General features: G+C 39.8%; 1 protein-coding gene across 3 annotated transcripts in view; it reads right to left on the bottom strand.

Annotated features, from left to right (window-relative positions):
• Positions 1–20,370, bottom strand: part of INPP4B (inositol polyphosphate-4-phosphatase type II B) — a 714,114-nt gene that overhangs the window by 671,688 nt on the left and 22,056 nt on the right. The window lies entirely within an intron of this gene.

Raw genomic sequence — 20,370 nt, 5'->3', positions numbered from 1 at the left:
GGGGACTTGATATATTACTACCAAAAGGTTTCATATAAATTGTCCAAGAGCATATAATTAGTTATTTACAGGGCTACAAATGTAACAATATTTTCAGACAGGAGTTCAGTCTAAGTTATTACAAAAATTCCTTCCTCCATCTCTCTACTCCTACTTAGGCAAAAGACCTCCACTACTAGTAATTTCCAAATAGCTCAACAGCCACAGAATTTACAAAGGCCTGAGAATTTAGAAAAGTGGCAGAAAGGTAGTTTGGTAATCTAAAAATAAAAACTCATCATTTAATTATGATTTTGTATCTTTCATTAATATTTCATTAGCATTTCCCCAAGTGTTCAGGGACATGAGTTTTGAAAAGGCATCCTTACTACTCGGCTATAGCCACTTCAGCTTACAATGAAGAGCCAAAATGTGTTAAATTAAATAAGACCTTTTACAACTAACAGCCAAAAAACATATCCTTTTCATTATAGGGGAATGGAATGCAAAAGTAGGAAGTCAAGAAACACCTGGAGTAACAGGCAAATTTGGCCTTGGAGTACAGAATGAAGCAGGGCAAAGGCTAATAGAGTTTTGCCAAGAGAATGCACTGATCATAGGAAACACCCTCTTCCAACAACACAAGACTCTAGTATGTACATCACCAGATGGTCAATACCAAAATCAGATTGATTACATTCTTTGCAGCCAAAGATGGAGAAGCTCTGTACCATCAGCAAAAACAAGACTGGGAGCTGACTGTGACTCAGACCATGAGCTCCTTATTGCCAAATTCAGACTCAAATTGAAGAAAGTAGGGAAAACCACTAGATCACTCAGGTATGACCTAAATCAAATCCCTTACAATTATACAGTGGAAGTGAGAAATAGATGTAAGAGACTAGATCTGATAGAGTACCTGATGAACTATGGACAGAGGTTTGTGACATTGTACTGGAGACAGGGATTAAGACCATCTCCAAGACAAAGAAATGCAAAAAAGTAAATGGCTGTCTGGGGAGGCCTTACAAATAGCTGTGACAAGAAGAGGAGTGAAAAGCAAAGGAGAAAAGGAAAAATATACCCATTTGAATGCAGAGTTCCAAAGAATAACAAGGAGAGATAAGAAAGCCTTCCTCAGTGATCAGTGCAAAGAAATAGAGGAAAACAACAGAAAGGGAAAGACTAGAGATCTCGTCAAGAAAATTAGAGATACCAAGGGAATATTTCATGCAAAGATGGGCACAATAAAGGACAGAAACAGTACAGACCTAATAGAAGTAGAAGATATTAAGAAGAGGTGGCAAGAATACACAGAAGAACTGTACAAAAAACTTTCATGACCCAGATAATCACGATGGTGTGATCACTCACCTAGAGCGACATCCTGGAATGTGAAGTCAAGTGGGCCTTAGAAAGCATCACTATGAACAAAGCTAGTGGAGGTGATGGAATTCCAGTTGAGCTATTCCAAATCCTAAAAGATGATGCTGTGAAAGTGCTGCACTCAATATGCCAGCAAATTCAGAAAACTCAGCAGTGGTCACAGGACTGGAAAAGGTCAGTTTTCATTCCAACCCCAAAGAAAGGCAATGCCAAAGAATGCTCAAACTACTGCACTCATCTCACATGCTAGCAAAGAAATACTCAAAATTCTCCAAGCCAGGCTTCAGCAATACATGAATCATGAAGTTCCAGATGTTCAAGCTGGATTCAGAAAAGGCAGAGGAACCAGAGATTAAATTGCCAACATCCGCTGGATCATGGAAAAAGCAAGAGAGTTCCAGAAAAACATCTATTTCTGCTTTATTGACTATACCAAAGCCTTTCACTGTGTTTATCAGAACAAACTGGAAAATTCTTAAAGAGATGGGAATAGCAGACCACCTGACCTGCCTCCCGAGAAATCTGTATGCAGGTCAGGAAGCAACAGTTAGAGCTGGACATGGAACAACAGACTGGTTCCAAATAGGAAAAGGAGTACGTCAAGGCTGTATATTGTCACCCTGCTTATTTAACTTCTATGCAGAGTACATCATGAGAAAGAAACGCTGGGCTGGATGAAGCACAGCTGGAATCAAGATTACCAGGAGAAATATCAATAACCTCAGATATGCAGATGATACCACCCTTATGGCAGAAAGTGAAGAGGAACTTAAGAGCCTCTTGATCAAAGTGAAAGAGGATAGTGAGAAAGTTGGCTTAAAGCTCAACATTCAGAAAACAAAGATCATGGCATCTGGTCCCATCACTTCCATGGGAAATAGATGGGGAAACAGTAGAAACAGTGGCTGACTATGTTTTTTTGGGCTCCAAAACCACTGCAGATGGTGACTGCAGCCATGAAATTAAAAGACACTTACTCCTTGGAAGTCAAGTTATGACCATCCTAGACAGCATATTAAAAAGCAGACATTACTTTGTCAACAAAGCTCCGTCTAGTCAAAGCTATGGTTTTTCCAGTAGTCATGTATGGATGTGAGAGTTGGACTATAAAGAAAGCTGAGAGCTGAAGAATTGATGGTTTTGAACTGTGGTGTTGGAGAAGACTCTTGAGAGTCCCTTGGACTGCAAGGAGATCCAACCAGTTTATCCTAAAGGAGACCAGTCCTGAGTGACTGATTTGAAGCTGAAACTCCAAATATTGGCCACCTGATGTGAAGAGCTGACTCATTTGAAAAGACCATGATGCTGGGAAAGATTGAGGGCAGGAGGAAAAGGGAACAACAGAGGATGAGATGGTTGGATGGCATCACTGACTCAATGGACATGAGTTTGGGTAAACTCCAGGAGTTGGTGATGGACAGGGAGGCCTGGCGTGCTATGGGTCACAAAGAGTCGTACACAACTGAGCGACTGAACTGAACTGAACTAAAATATATCTTGGTTGTGTTATTTCTATAAGAGGAAAAAGACACTTCTCTGATACTAATTATTTGGCAAAATTATAACTGAACTAAATTTACATAAGACTATAAAAAAATTAGCCAGAGTGATAATCCAGACCTCAAAAGGTCAGTTTGAGCACTGCATGCTGGTTATATATTAATAGAAGGGAGTAAATCAAAGAATGTGTGTGTGACTATGAACATTTCTAAATTTTAATATATTTTAAACTGCTGCCCCCCAAAAGTGGATATTTATTTTCTCTGACATTATTCCCTGATTCAGACTTAAGTATGTCTTCCATAATTCTGAAAGGAGTAACGCTGAGTGATATATCAAAGGTACGCTATGGCTTTAGATATGCTGCTTCCCTTTTACAAGCCATGGCAATATTACTTAATAAGCAGAAGCTGACTTCTGCCAACACAGTCCTCTACTTGCCTTAGACAGGGAAATATATAGTACTTTACAAGAACATTTGAATATTTACCATTTTATAGATCCTCCTTGACTGCACAGAAGAGGAAAAAAAGCCAATTGCACTTTAGAACAATCCTTCATTGGGGAGACGTTTTTAGTGAGTAATATTTCAAAGACTGTTCAAGGGTGAAAAAATGTTTTATAAACAATAAATATTTTAGTGACTCCATGGTGAAAATTTCATAGTATGGGTTTTTTATACAGGGTTCTTCCATTCCACTATCTGTAGTCACTTCTAAAAATACAAACGGTCAAGAGTTTCCTACCAAGCTAAACTCATCTGTAAATTTCCACATCAATTGCACTTTCTCTAGAATCAGACAGGTTTCTATGTATTTGTAAATGTATCCACAGTATTTAAAAAATACTTATCAAGACAATTGACTTAAATAGGTAAGTCTATGAAAATTATCTACTGTTGTATAGTAACAAGAGATTAACGTTATAGAATAAATGTACCATAGATTCAAAAGTAGATTATTGAAGTTAGTAAAACCAACTACAAGGCACATGTCTGTATCCTCGAAAGCTTATTTTCAACACTGGATGCAACAGAACCCCTAAGATGCTGATCTGATTTTCCAAACCCTAGAACTGGAATTGAGACAGGGAATATCAAGACTTTAAAGACTTTATCTTCTGTTGCCTAGATAGCCCATAAGGGTTTATTAAATTCTCTAGAATGTTTAAATGCTTAAGCAAATATTCTAGTTCTCAATTAATGGAAAGTGGAAGTCAAGACAAGCTTAGGGAGGAAATGAAAAAGTCACCAACTGTAGGTTAAGAACACTGAGCAGGGGAAACTCTGATTCTGATAACCTTGGCTGCCAACTTGAAAACCAATATATAGTTGTATCATGTGACAAAGCCAAGAAAAGAAGTCCGAGTTGAGAACCAGTCTGAGTCCAGTTGGCCCTCTGTGGGAGCTTCCCTGGTTGCATAACATGTACCCCCCAAACAACTTCAATTATAAATGATGTCTTCATTTATTCCCGGGCTCCATAAGCAATCTAAAATTTGGAAAAATAAATCTTTATTAGGAGAGAATAACTCCAACAAAGAGAAGATTATGTGTCTCCCTTATGTCCTTTCCCTCTAGAAACTAGAAAGCAGGCCATCTGACCCAAGAAAAACTGGAGAGCAGAAAATATTCATTATGTAGGAGTTACAGGATGATGACTAAAACTTGTTATTAAGAATAAAATAGATTTGAAGAAGAAAATTTGTTGTAAGGAAAGGTTTTATTTCCTGATCAATGGAAATAGTAATGATTTCAGAAGGGAAAAAAAATCAGGATTCTTGAGAAAAGTGAGAAGAAACAAAAAGTTTTGCAACTAGTAAGAGGGGGAATTTGTTTTAATTGAAAGATAAGAGTGTTGCGAGTTACTAAAAAAGAAGATCAGATAGAATAAGATGTGAAATTGACCCACTGACAAAAAACTGGCTCTAAGGCAGAGAGGAGCTGAGAGGATTATGCCAAAGGATGCAAAAGATTAGAAAGAGCGTTTGATTACTTTTACTTATTAATTTTTGATTCATTTCAAAAAGGCTTCAAAGGACTTCCTAAAATAGCTACAATACCAAAGTACAAACTTAATCAATGAAAAAAAAATGAGAAAGACAGAAATTAACCACCGAAAATTCTATAAAGCTCTGATTGGAGTTTGGACACAGAAATACAGAGCATAAGATCTTCTAGAATTGCTTGAGATGGGAAACAAATTCAGCTTTATTTTTTCCTGGATCCAAAGCAAAAAGGGATGTGGAGAGAGTGAAGTTACTAATCCTTTCTCTTAGTGGATTGTCCTTTCTCAGGGAAACCCTTGAAGGAAAACAAAAACCTACGGCTAGTCCAGGTAACACGAGGTGTGAGGGTTCTGCAGGGCAAAGCCAGACAGGGAGATGACAACCAGAAAGAGCAAGAAAGTGGAAGGCATGGAGAACACCAGGGCCTCTTGGTTGCTGTATCTAAATTGTTAGGAATAGAAGACAAGCCCTGGTGACTATGAACAATAAGGATGATGTTCGCTGAGATGTTCCCAACAGTGTGGGATGTGGTGGGATTCTCCATATACATACCCCAGGTGCCACACTTTTCATCCCTGTTAGGCTCAGGTACCACCTGTCCTGCCAGGAAGACACTGTCCTTGTCCCCATACCAATCTCTGCCCTGCCCGCCCCCATTCTTTATTTCCCTCTCCAGGCAGTCCCTTTCATCTCATCCTAGAGAACACCCGTCCCACTGTGAAAGGAGTAACTTTAACCCGTGGCTCTTTGCCTCACAGAAACACAACCCTAATCTGACAGCATAGGTGACCTGTTCACCCTCCCATGACCCACAGTCCACGGATGGATAGCAAGGCTGCACTCAGCCTTCTCCTACAGACACCTGTCATCTCTAGCTCATCATCTTTTCTCATCTTACAGTATTGTATTTCAGATAACTTTGTCCTCAGGACATTTTCCTCAGTCATTTTAGCACCAGAATGAGCTATGTTGTCATTACTAAGTCATCGTCTTTAGTAAATAACATCTCACATCTACTGCAGGCAATATAATTTGTTTTCTTTATGAATATTGAAGTAAGACCAAGATTCTAACAGGACACACTTCAGGACCATACACATGCCCCTAAGGTGGTGCTAGTGGTAAAGAACTCAGCAGCCAACGCTGAAGATGTAAGAGACATGGGTTCGATTCCAGGGAAGATCCCCTGGAGGAGGGCATGGCAACCCATTCCAATATTTCTGCCTGGAGAATCCCATGGACAGAGGAGCCTGGTGGGCTGCAGTCCATCGGGTCACAAACAGTCAGACATGACTGAAGCACGCACACACAAATACACTACGATGTTTCTTGATGCCATTATCTGTACGTGTTATTTTCTTTCTCTGGGATGTTTTACCATAGCATTTTTATCTGGCCAATATTACCCTTCCAAGAGTCTCCTCTCTTGTGGTACATGTCCTGAGCCATCTCAGGAAACCAATGGTTCTCTTTTGTGTGCCAACTGCACCTTGGATAGACACTAATAGCAAAAAAAATCTCTCACAGAAATTATTTAATATATTTGTTTGGTATCCTCTACTAAGAAGGACTAGTACTTCAAGCGGAGGTCCCAGTACATTGGCAGACAGTAAATTTTTGTGCAATAAGTGAAATTTTCTCAAATTGCAATATCTTACACAAAAAATATGTTAGAAGTGCTTTCAATAGGCACTGCTAAGCTACCCATGATAACCTACTTGCTTACGTTTAAACCAGGAAATTATGACTCCTTCAGCAGACTCTGTTTCAGGACCATTTTGGAACAAAAGGGCTATGAATTATTAATACTTGAAGAACTAATGATATTATTCTAGTTAGTAGTAACAAGTCTTATGACCTGTGATACTAAACTTCTTAAAGAAGTAGCCCTAACTGATAGTATAGTTTGTATGGGACACAATATGGTTCACATTAGAGCATTAAAAAGTATCAGAGTTGTTAGAGATAAACATTCTGAGTAAAAAAACTCAGCTTCACATAATGCATATGTTAATATACGGTGGAGGAATTCTTTAGAAAACAGTATTTATCTGCCTCCTTTCCTATAGAGCTATGTTCACCAGTACTAAGTTTGGTTTCATGGAATTTTAAAAGTCAAACTTTCTTTATTATGCAAAACAGGAAGGAAGGAAGGAAGGGACAGAGAAGGAGAGAAAGAAAAGAAAGAGAGATAGATATGAACTACCATCTGCAAGATAAAATGAATTGACATTTATATATTTAATAATCTTTTCCATGATGTAGTATCTTTTGTACTGCTTTGGGATATTATTAAGAAAGTGAGTGACATGCTGAGCTGTATTTTGCTGATAAGAGATCTGGTCACCATCAGCACCATGCCTTTCCAGGTCAGCATCCAGTTCTTAATATCCTTTTAAGACACAATAGGGCATCTTTTATCGATCCACTAATATATGACTCAGGTGTGCTACAAAGCACACAATCACTGCCTAAGAACTTGAGCCAACAAAGTGCCGGCACGTAGGGTAACATGATCTAGAGGGTTTTGGCCTAAATACAACACAGAGAAAAATGTTTCAAAGGTCATTTTTGTTCTTTTTAGACTAGAGAAAATATTCACCATATAAAACAAAGAGTACAAGAGTGCAGCGAGGAAAAGACATACAAGGAGAGAAAGATGTATTTTAAAATAAGGTAAAAGTCTTCTAATTTTGACTTCCCAATCCCCAATTTCAACAGTGGTTTCATCGGCTGTCTCCCCTCTTCTGCCTCAGCTCCCCACAAGGGACCTCGCTGCCTTCAAAAGTTTCTTCCCTTAAAAAGACTAGGTTGGGGCTTACTGCGCTCTTGATTTAGTGTCAATTTAACATTGAAACAATCTTGAAAGAAACTTGGATCCCCTGCAGGGAACTCCTGGAAAATTGACAAAAAGGACCAGAGAAGGCATTGTAAATGGTCACCTCCCATCTCTCCAACCGTCTCCCTGGTGCCATCAACTTCATTTAAAAAAAAAAAAAAAAACTAGACTTTTTAAATGGCTCCTAATACTGACTTTTATATCTCAGTGAATAGTGAAATTGACTGTGTTGTAAAGAACAGCAGGGGATAGAAATTAGTCTGGAGGGCCTCCAGCACCTGCCCACTCACCCACCTCCAGAGACCTGGAATCACAGGTCCCAGACCTTTTCCCTAGTAGCTGTTTTTAGAGACGCATACTCAGAAGGTGTTTACGGCCAACAACTGGTCTCTTTTTTCCATCGCTGTTTCAAGTTCTGAATATAATTCTCAGTTATCACAAAGCCTACGATTCAGTCCATGACGACCAGCTGACCGGCGGGACTTGACAAAACGAAGAACTCAGCAGGAACCATCTGTTAAAATCCATCACCACGAGATGATGAAGCTCTAAGCGCATTTCAGTCCCCGAATGCGTCTCATTTCCTTCTCATCTTGACATGATCTTCAGCTGTAACTGTCACCACATTTTCCAGCAAATTCTTAAAAGTCCAGCGAAAAAACTCAGAGGGGAAATGATAGCCCTTTCGCCATCAAGACTTGCATGTGGTTTTGAAGCATTTTGAAAGAGAAAAAAAAAGTGAGTCCAAAATGCCTACAAAGGCAGGCTTTTTGCTGTTGTCCTGTGTTTTAGTATTCAGGATCTACAGCATACTACAACAGATGACACAAAGTCCATGTTTAGAAAACAGATGCTACCAGAAAAATGTCTCCTGATCAATCCTGTAATACTCAGGCTGTGCACTTAATAAGGTCAAACAGTGATACACATTTATGAGAATCACCAAGAGGTGGGAAACCACTGAAGAAAATGTCAGAGCAGGTCCCCTATGTCTCAAAACCATTAATGAGATTGCACCTACTTATCCATCAACAATCCAGATGGAGAAACACAGTCTCTGCATCCTAGCTACCTGACTCAGATAGCCTCGATTTATCTTCTGACTACGGAGTACTCTGCTTGCCGTCTCTCTTCTCTAAACTTCTTCAGGCTAACTCAGGAAACAGAGAATGTGGGGTGGATACATACCGACTATAAAATCCCAAACTACTGACACTGGGTTACAAAGCCTCTTTTGTTTATGCGTTTCTTTTGAGACATTGAGTGGGCTCCACATTCATCAACTTAGGGGGAATCAGAAGGCTTGAGTTCCATGTCTGACTCCGTCACTCACCAATCAGGAGGGCCTACCACTTTCCTGGGCCCCGCTGCCTCCTCTGGGATGGAAGGGATGGATCTGATAACCTGAGAACCCCTTTCAACTTAAAGTTGATGAATTGTCCAGTGTTCTCAAAACAAACTAATACCGGCTCTTCATACAGAACAGAAAGCTTATGGGCCACAAGAAATGATTTCTCTACCCCACTACAAGCCTCACTCAGAAACCACAAATTGGACAAATCAGGTTGGGTTCCCACAGGACTTACTGTTTAAATGATTACTAGAAACACATAAGCGAACAATACTAGAAGAGAAATAAATATTGAAGACAAAACCAATACAGAATATTAATAGGAAGTATCCTTCCCATCATTTTGTAATTCATTCCCTTCTCTTTGCCAGCAGATTTACAGTGAACCTAAAAATGTTCTTGGACTTAATTTAACAAAATGTTCTCTGATTCAATTACTTAATATTCTTAATAAATATATTTGCTTTTACTATATGCACAAGGATATAAGCTGAAGTTCCTCAGGAAAATCTTTGTTCTCTTGTAGGAGCAAAGTCTTAAGAAACAGCCACTTTCTTATTTAAAAACTAACTATATTTTACTATTGACCCAGTAAGAAAATAAGGTCCTAGGGAAGGGACATGTGTGACTAATTCTGTGTTACCTAAAACATCTTCTTATCCATCTGCTTGATTTTTTTTTTTTTTGAGTATTAAACATCTCTTATGTCTGTGCAGTAAAATGTATAAAATAATCTATAAATTGCACAAAGCATTACTTGCAAAATAATCCCCTTTATGAAGACATAAAAATCACTGACAATTTCAGGATTGCACAAAGTTCTGAAATCAAGGTCCAATGAGCAAGGAAACTGAAGAGTCCCAAATATGGAGCTAATTCTCAAACATCCCTGCCAAAACTGAAGCATGCTCTCTGTTAGGCAGAAAGCTCAAAACAAATGATTCTGCCAAAATTGAACAGCTATTTTGTTTCCATATAAGTAAATTTAAAAAATTAATATATTGAGACAAGTTTTAATAATGCTGAAAATATTCTTTTCTATGTAAAAGATATGAATGCCTTAGATCTTGATGTATTGTTAAGCAAAGGATCAAGTATGTGATTATAACATTCCTCATGCAATTATCTGTAAATTGGTAGCTTATTTTATTTTTTAATTTAAATTTTATTTTATTTTAATGGGAGGATAATTACAACACTGTGATGGTTTCTGCCATACATCAACATGAATCAGTCACAGGCGTACACATAACCCCTCCGTCTTAAACCTCCCTCTCCATCCCACCCCTCTAGATGTCACAGAGCCCAGATTTTGAGCTCCATGCATCATACAGCAAATTCCCACTGGCTATCTATGGTAATGTATATGTTTCAATGTATATGTTTCTATATGGTAATGTATATGTTTCAATACTACTCTCTGAGTAGTTTATTTTTAAAATACTATGCTCAAGTCTATGATTGGAAATAACTAGTTGAAGGAAAAATTAGATACTGTATCATGTGGTTGGCAGCATGTCTCAAAGGTGTACCTATCTAACACGTATGATTTAATAAACTGTGTGTTAAATCAGTTATATAATGCTCCTTAAGACAGCTTCAGTGCACTATTCAGCAAAGTACTAAGTTATCCATCCATAGTGCCAACTGCAACCAAACCTTAATTGTTCAACAGAGGTCTCGATGGTTATATGCATGCCCTTCACACAAATGAAAGCAATATTTATCAGGACGTTAACCTGAAAGTGAAGTGAAAGTGTTAGACACTCAGTCATGTCCAACTCTTTGTGACCCCATGGACGGTAGCCTGCCAGGTTCCTCTGTCCATGGGATTCTCCAGGCAAGAATACGGGAGTGGGTTGCTATGCCCTCCTCCAGGGGATCTTCCCAATCCAGGGGTCGAACCTGGGTCTCCTGCATTGCAGGCAGATTCTTTACCATCTGATGAGATGGGAAGAACCAAAACCTGGACACTGTCACTCAAGTCAGAGGTCAAGTTCTAGGAGAACAAGCAGGGACTGTGAGAGCAAGACAGGTACCCTGGATCAAGCAGGAGAATGTTGAGTGTCAGAGGAGTGCTTGGAAGATGAAAAGATTAGGAAGATACTAGGAATCTAGAAAGACAGTGTTTAGGGTCAAGGAAGGCAGATAATGACACTGGCCTAATGAATGAACCAAACTGCATTCTGATCCTAAAATAGGTCATTTCCTCTCTTCCCTGTTCCATGCCTTCTAACATAGAGGATGTTCCTAGACTTACTAGCACTGACTATAGTCCTTAAGAGGTCAAAAATCCACAGAAGAACTTCACAAGAGATTCTCACACAATAACCAATCTCATTTCATAACTGCCTAGCAGCTCCAGGAGAGAACTGTAAAACAAGGCTATCACCCTCAAAGAGAATAATACCTACTTGAGGGGATAAAATATACAGCCACATCTGTGCAAGGCAATAACTGACCCAGTGCCTAACTCTGTGACAGAAACACTCACCTAGCCCCAAGATCTGCCTCTTAAACAAATACACCATCAGGGTCTACCCAACTTCATCACTTACTTCTCTGCTTACACCCACTGAAGCTATCCTATCTTGGCATCTGCAGGGCCCACTCAGTCCCTGCCTCCCTCTTTCTCACCATCAGCTACTACTTACATAGCTCTCTTAACATCTCAAAATTAGGCAGTAGACAGTCATCCATTTTTGTACCTCTCAATTCACCAAGGCTTTTGTCATCCAGCCCACTGAGGGTCCTAGTGATGGGGCAAACTGGGTAACACAAAGGATATCCAAGCAAAAGTAGATTTATAGTTCTATCCTTTTGTTGTAAAATTACTTATTCTATTACCTGCCTTTGCAGACTTTACTTGTTTTTATAAAAGCACTTTCCTCCAGCAAGGAAGCCGATAAAATCTCAGTGTGCAGCCCAGCATACTCCATTGTATGCATTTATTCTGAAAATGGTGAATCTGAGAGAGTTAAGTACAATAGGGAACTTGGCAAGCTTTCACTTTCTCTTAGTTTGAAAGTGTATCCGTTAGAGTTTATTATCCCAATGATAATTAGAAAAAAACAAAAAACAAACTTCTTAGATTCACATCTTAAACATCTAATGCTGTTGTCAGTTGTAAGCAGCCTAAGTTATGGTTGTTATTAAATTATCTGTTATACAATACTTCATAATTTCCAAGAAAAAAGAGACATGTACATGATAGACTTCTAATGAAAAGATATTTGTGATGAAACACAGGGCAAACAACTCCAATCTCCCTTTCCCCTCTGATACTGCTAAGTTTTCCTCAACCCACACCACTGCCATCAGCCTTACTTCTAGAAAAACTGCCTAAATTTATGGAGTCACTAGTAATAAAAGAGAGTCTGGTAGCAACTCTGAAAGTGAATTATATATATTAGCATTTAAACCAAAATAATATTCTAACAAAATAGGTAAGCCAAGTTTACTGTTTCCAGCACTAGGTGTTAATCACATGATAATTTTCTGTTCATCTTCTAAAAATCCCATCCAATTAGATAAAATTATCAATCAATCTCAACTGAAAAAGGTTTAGACAACATACTCTTAGTGGATTTTTGTATAGGATGTACACATATATCCTATAGATACATAACCAAAAGTTATTGCTTTTCATTAATTTATGTGGTCACTTTATACTAGGAACCTACAGGAAATGCAGGAGACAGAGGTCAGAGATGTGTGAAGTGTAGAAGGAATACAGCAGCCACATTTCTCTGCTGTATCACATTTCTCAGTATCATGAGTTAAACATATTTAGATCTCCAAATTGGAGACCAAGTGTAAATCCAGATCACTAGGCAGTGGGTTAATAAAAAAAAATTAAGAAGTCTTTATTGTATTTGTTACAACATTGCTTCTGTTTTATGTCTTGGTTTTTTGGCCACAAGACATGTGGGATCTTAGTTCCCCAATCAAGGATCCAACCTGTACCCCCTTCACTGGAAGATGAAGTCTTAACAACAGGACCACCAGGGAGTCCCTAAAACTTCTTATACAGGGGTGTGTATGTGCGTGTGCGTGTGCGTGTGCGTGTGTGTGTGTGTGTTAGTCGCTCAGTCATGTCCGACTCTTTGTGATGCCATGGACTCTAGCCCGCCAGGCTCCTCTTTCCATAGGGTTCTCCAGGCAAGAATACTAGAGTGGGTTGTCATTCCCTTCTCCAGGGGATCTTTCTTATTTGGGGACTGAATCCAGGTCTCCTGTGTTGCAGGCAGATTCTTTACCATCTGAGCCACTAGATATAAGACGTTACAAATCACTTTCTAGGCAGTGACTTATTTAACCCCGCCTCGTTCTTCTCTATTCATATATCACTACCACTACTATTACTACTACTAATAATAATAACATCCTTCATCCTTATCAGATAAATAGAATTTTAAAGCATTTATTTGGGAATTTCAAATTCCCAGAAAATAAAAGGCTATATATGTTAAGACTAGATTTCAGAATGTGACACATGCTTGAATTTACAAAGAGTAATACACGAGAATCAGCTGTTAAGATTTTGATCTGTTTAAAAAACACTTGGTCTAGAATACAGAATGGGAGAAAATATTTGCAAATCATTTTTCTGATAATAGGCTAATATCCCAATCAGATAAATAATTTATACAACTCAATAGCAAAAAAGCAAATAATCCAGTTTTTAAAATGGGCAAAGGACTTGAATAGACATTTTCTCAAAGAAGACATACAAATTGCCAACAGGTAGATGAAATGGTACTCCATATCATTAATCATTGCAATAAGAAATGGCAACCCACTCCAGTATTCATGCCTGGAGAATTCCATGGACAGAAGAGCGTGGAGGGCTATAGTCCACGGGGTCGCAAAGAGCTGGTCATGACTGAAGCAACTTAGCACACATGCAGCCTGATTAATCATTAGGGAAAAGTAAACCAAAACCACAATAAGCTAATACCTGGTACCTGTTAGGACAGCCATGATCAAAAAGGTGGTTTATAACATATTGACCAGGATGTGGAGAAAAAGAAGTGCTTATACAGGGGTGGCTGTACAAATTTACATTGGTATGTAAATTGGTACAGCCATTATGGAAATAGTTTGATGGTTCCTCAAAAGATTAAAAATGGAACTAACATATGATCTAGGCATCCTCCATCCAGGTATGTCTACAATGGAAATGAAATGAATATCTCTAAGAGAAATCTGTACTTCCATGTTCATTGCAGCATTATTCATGATAACCAAGAAAAGAAGACAACCTAAATGTCTTTTCGATGGCTGGCTGGATAAAAAAAATGTTGTGTGTAAATATAGGCAATGGAATCTTATTTAGTCACAAAAAAAGAAGTAAATCCTACTATTAGGGACAATATGGATAAATCTGGAGTGTATTACTCTAAGTGAAATAATCCAGACAAAGTCAAATGTGTGTGATATCAACTGTATGTGGAATCTAAAACAAAACAAAAGTGATTTCAGAGAAACAGACATGCTGGTTGCCCGGGGATGAGGGGAGATAAAAATGGGGATATAGGTCAAAGGGTATAAACTTCCAGATATAAGAAGAATAAGTTCTGAGGATCTAATGTGAAGGACGGTGACCACAGTTAACAATATTGTTAATTCAAAGTTGCCGAGAGTGACTTCCTTGGTGTTCCAGTAGTTATGATTTCACCTTTCAACACAGAGGGCATGGGTTCGATGCCTAGTTGAGGGGTTAAGATCCCACATGCCTCACAGCCGAAAAGCCAAAACACAAACCAGAAACAGTACGGTAACAAATTCCATAAAGACTTTAAAAATGATCAAATATTTTTTAAAAAAGGAAGTTGCTTAGAGTAGATATTAAGCATTCTTCCCACACCCACCCACATATAAAACAGTTAACTAAGTGAGGTGATAGATATGTTAATTACCTTGATCTTGGTAATTATTCCACAATGTATATCAAAACACCACATTGTACACTTTAAATACACACTTTCTCAAATATGCGTCAACTATTCCTCAATAAAGGTGGAACAAAAAAAGAAAAAATACATCTGTGTAGGAAGCTTGGGGCTGGTGCACTGGGATGACCCAGAGGGATGGTATGGGGAGGGAGGTGGGAGTGGGGTTCAGGATGGGGAACACGTGTACACCCGTGGCGGATGCATGTTGATGGATGGCAAAACCAATACAATATTGTAAAGTAAAAAATAATAATAATAATAATAATAATAAAAAATTTTTAAAAAGAAAAGAAAAAAATAAACCACCCAGGATACACTGAATCTTGGTTTAAATCAAGATAAGCAACCACAGGTACCTCATAAGGCCAACTGCTAGCAGGAACCCACCCTGTCGCTAAAGAAAACAAGGCAGTCATAGATCTCACAGTCTGAAAAGAAAATCATAATAAAATGTTATCTTGATTGATTTCAAATCAACACATTATTCATAAAATATTTTTCACAGAAAAAAAAACCACAGAGGAGATAAATTTTGACGCATCTTAGCACTGAAAGGAGAGGTCATCATTTTTTTTTTCCTTTCTAACATTTTTCCTGTCACAACTTTCCCAGATTTCAATTTCCACAGAGGTGACTCTGTCTTCTCACTCTCCCGATTTTTCTCTCACCTTCTTTAGACCTCTCACTTCCATCGCCAGACTCTGGATCTCATCATTACCACTATCCCAAACCTCCAAACTTCAATTTCAAGCATCTCATTTCCTTATTTTCCACACTGACTCTCTGTAGACTCCAATCAGGATCTACTGAGCAGTTCAGCTCCTGGCAAAAATTCTACGTGTGATCTTTCAGGCCTGACCCTGGGCCGTTTCAAAGGCTTTACCCCGGCAGGCCTCGGGGAGAAGGCTGCCCTCCACAGTCCAGACGGGATGCACAGCTGATGCCTCACAGGCCCTGAGAGGAGGTGCAGTCAAGGGCTCAGGTCCCCAAGGCTGGCCACAGGCTCTTTGGCGGGCTGTCCTCTTAGCTCTGCACCTTCATTCAGCGGCCTCTTTTTTTCTTGAACATTTACTTATCTGGCTGCACTGGGTCTTAGTCGCGGCATGTGTGATCTAGTTCTCCAGCCAGGGATCGAACCTGGGCCCCCTGCACTGGAAGCCTGGAGTCTTTGCCACTGGGCCATCGGGGAGGCCCCCAGAGGCCTCTTTACTAGGATCTTTAGCCAAGACTTTCCTCAGGAACCGCCGCCTAGACCTTTTTACTGGAAGGAGGGAAACCTTATTTTTTTAATTTCTTCTTTTTTTTTTTTAATTGAAGTACAACTGATTTACAATGTTATGTTAAAGGGGAACCTTGAAGGTATTTATATCCACTCTGACTCTGTGCTTTTTCACTCCTAGCCCTTCCTTTGGGCCCTCTTCCTCAAATCCGTAAAACTGCAGAAACATCTTGTTCACGGCTCCCTTGGCAGTAAAGCGATTCCCCCACATCTGTGTTGATCCACGGGATCCTCAGCCAGCCCTGGAAGAAATGGAAAAAGGGTGTCCTTGCTTCCTCATGGGTTAGCCTTTTATTTACACTCTCCTAAGAAGTGATTAAAGCCTTGGCAGCTAATTTTTACTTCAGTTTATTGTCTTATTCCAGCTTCCTGGGTAACTCAGCTAGTAAAGAATCCACCTGCAATGTAGGAGACCCCAGTTTGATTCCTGGGTGGGGAAGTTCCCTGGGAAAAGGGGTAGACTACCCACTCCAGTATTCTTGGGCTTCCCTGGAGGCTCAGACAGTAAAGAATCTGCCTGTAATGCAGGAAATCTGGGTTTGGTCCCTGGGTTGGGAAGATACCCTGGAGGAGGGCATGGCAACCCACTCCCGTATTCTTGCCTGGAGAATCCCACGGACAGAGGAGCCTGACAGGCTACACCCCATGGGGTCGCAAAGAGTCGGACACGACTGAGCGACTAAGCCCAGCACACTGTCTTCATCAGCAGTGGGTCTGATGCCTGAGAGTCCTGCTCAGCTCTCTCCATCTCAGCCTGGCACCTAGTACCTGCAATTAAGTGTACTGTCACCCTCTCAGCGCTCCTTACCTCCTCGTTGCCTCACTTCCACTCTCACCCAGCTGAAAGGCAGGTAGTCTTTCTACACCACCTCCTACTTACACCCCAAACTACCTTGACTCTTGCATGCTGTCTCACTTGGGAAAACCACACACTTGGTAAAACCGTCCCCATCCGTACTCCTCTCTGTGCGGCAGAGTCTGTCTGAAGGAAATCTTAAAACTACACTGACTGGTGCCACTTTTGATCCATGATATCTATCTCAGTAGGCTCCTAAGATAGCCTGGCAATCATACCATAAAGCACTGGTCCATTCACACTTCCATGTGCCTTGAGGACTATCCAATACCTCCTGTTTCCTACTAAATATCTGAAGCGTTCTCCTCTATACTTCTGTTTCTCTGGTGGCCTTCCTTCCTCTTTCAATGAGAAAATATGAGCAATCAGAAGACATGCAAGTGCCCACCCACATCATGTTCAACCCCTTAACTTCATCTGTACCTGTACATCCTTCGTCTGTTCCCTTATTATGGGTCAACTCTCCAGGCTCTTGCTTCCCTGATGGCTTAGTGGCAAAGAATCCACCCGCCAATACAGGAGTCGAAGGAGGCTTGGGTTCGATCCCTGTGTTGAGAAGATTCCCTGGGGCAGGAAATGGCAACCCACTCTAGTATTCTTGCCAGGATAATCCCGTGGAGAGAGGAGCCTGGCAGGCTACCGTTCAAAGGGTCACAAAGCGTTGGACATGACTGAGCGACTAAGCACACATGCGTGGTGATGTCAAGTTTAACCTCCAAAGCCACAAAACGTGGGGCATGCATGCTAAGTCGCTTCAGTCTGTCCAACTCTGTGCGACCCCACAGACAGCAGCCCACCAGGCTCCTCTGTCTCTGGGATTCTCTAGGCAAGAATACTGGAGTGGGTTGCCATTTCCTTCAAAATGTGGGGCAGTTAGACAAAAATGAATAATCTGGCTTCAGAATAGGAGTATTTATGCAAGCCTTTTATTATTTAAAATGAACTCATCAAATTATAAGCTGCCTTTTTAACTTAAAAATGCACTAGATAGATTGTATAATTCCTCTTTCATAAGTGTACAATACTGAATTAAATACGGTTTTAATAATTCTTCTCTGTAAGGTATCTGGTATTCTCTCAACTCAATCCTTAGGGAATTATATCTTCAAAGATGGGACCAATCAGATTTCTATAGACCTATATATTTCTGTTCTTCTTCCCATTGTAGGAGAGAGAATTTCTATTCTTCTAGATATCAATTTCAAATTCTATTAATCCCCTTCATTATTTCTTTACAAAAAAAAAAAGAGTAGTCTTATTTAAGAAAACAGCAAACCATTGCATATTTGCCTGATTTATTAATCCTGTGATTTTGTCCTGGGTCACTCTCATGAAACTAAAATCTTTAATTTTTGCAGCAAGTGCTTTGTTCTACCTCAGATTATAATCTTTTCTTAGAACCAGGTCACATGACCTTTCTGTGAAATGATGTGTGGTTTTGTGTTTTAGCATCAGTGAAATATCTTGAATGTATAATTTTGTGTCAATTTTCAATACAAAAACTATCTGGGCCAAGAATATTTAGTCAATATGATACCTAAAATATTGCAAAATGTTGAAAACTCAGATGATTTAAACAGTTATCTCAGAAAATGTTAAGGTCACATACCACTCAGAGTTACAGACTGAAAATTGGCTCTGCTATCTTAAGCTGTAAAGGAATTTATTGGGGAGATGCAGGGCTGATAAGAGGCTAGAAAACCAGTTCTTGGAGAACTGGTGGGAACAAGGGGACCCCAGGGAGACAGCAAGAATCACAGAAAAAGTCACAAAACAACAATAGTCCGGTCTACATGCTAATACAGCCTCTGCCTGAAAGTGTCAGGAAAATGCAGATGACCCTCGAGTTCTGTCATTATTACTTCCTGACTGTGGCAAGAGGAGGGGAAAATACATCCATCCCCCTACCACGCCCCCTCCAGTGTCTGCACAGGAGTCCCTAATAAGATGTGGTACAGCCAACAAGTCATGAAGGCTGACTCCGGCCCATCCTCGAAAGAATGCCTCATAGACTCCATCATACAGAGGGCAGCCACACCCCACCAGGGGGAGTTAAGCTGAAATGATACTCAGAAATATCCAGGAATCAAAAAAAAAAAAAAAAAAAAATGATAAGCACAGAGTAGCCAGAAAAAGAAGGCAATGTTACAAACAAAGGAAAAGGGCTTTGCTTCCTTGTTTACTGACTCTGTACTGAAATATATGAAATACTGCATCTACTTTTAACAATAGCTGAAAATTGACCATTTCTCCAGCCAGATGCTTTCATAAGTCATTGCTTACATTCAAAGCTTTCAAAAATAAGAGGCTGGTACCTCCACTGATATGCAGAGAACAGCCAACTATGAAGAGACTGAAAATCTGACACTGTGGGGCGTTAGTCCTTCTGAACTTCTATCGTAAGTTTGCTGTAGGTAGACAGCAAACTACCTCAGTTTCTCAAACATGAGTAAATATAAGGAGTATCTAGAATATTATGACGACACAACATAAAACGAACTACATCCAATCAGGTTATTGGGAAAGAGGCTCCCACTAACACTAAAAGCTTGCCTAAGTCAAGCCTAAGTCAGGCATTTGAGAGCTGTTAACAGCCCTACCCATTCAAGATTTCCCTGCCTTTTAACACCACACATGTCACTTGTCATCTTTTCTGTGCTTTTAGAGCCCTGGTCTCTGTAAGCTTTAGTTCCTTATCGAATTATCCTTTTAAGTCCAAAGTGTCTCTTACCGTTAGACATCCCATGTGTGTTCACACAGCTCTTACTGATGGGGCCAGCTTTAAAATGATCTACTCCACTCTGCTACTCTAAAGTGATCTACTCTCCTATAAGGGGAGTAAATCTTACAAGGTCTCAGAATGAGGAAAAAATCTTTTTTTTAATGTTGTTGATGCTGTATCTGTATGAGATGATGGATGTTCACTAGACTTATTGTGGCCATCACTTTATAGTGTATGTAAGTCAACTCATTATGCTGTACACCTGAAACATACCCAGTACTCTATGTCCATTATGAGTGCATGCACAACTGCTTCAGTCAGGTCCAACTCTGTGCAACTCTATGGACTGTAGCCCACCAGGCTCCTTTGTCCATGGGATTCTCCAGGCAAGCATACTGGACTGGGTTGCCATTTCCTGCTCCAGGGGATCTCCCTCACCTAGGGATCAAACCCACAAACCCAGCACCTCCTGCATTGCTGGCAGATTCTTTACT

This window comes from Bos indicus, chromosome 17 (genome assembly GCF_029378745.1).
Source record: "Bos indicus isolate NIAB-ARS_2022 breed Sahiwal x Tharparkar chromosome 17, NIAB-ARS_B.indTharparkar_mat_pri_1.0, whole genome shotgun sequence".
NCBI lineage: Eukaryota > Metazoa > Chordata > Mammalia > Artiodactyla > Bovidae > Bos > Bos indicus.
This window is presented reverse-complemented; position numbering and strand designations above follow the sequence as displayed.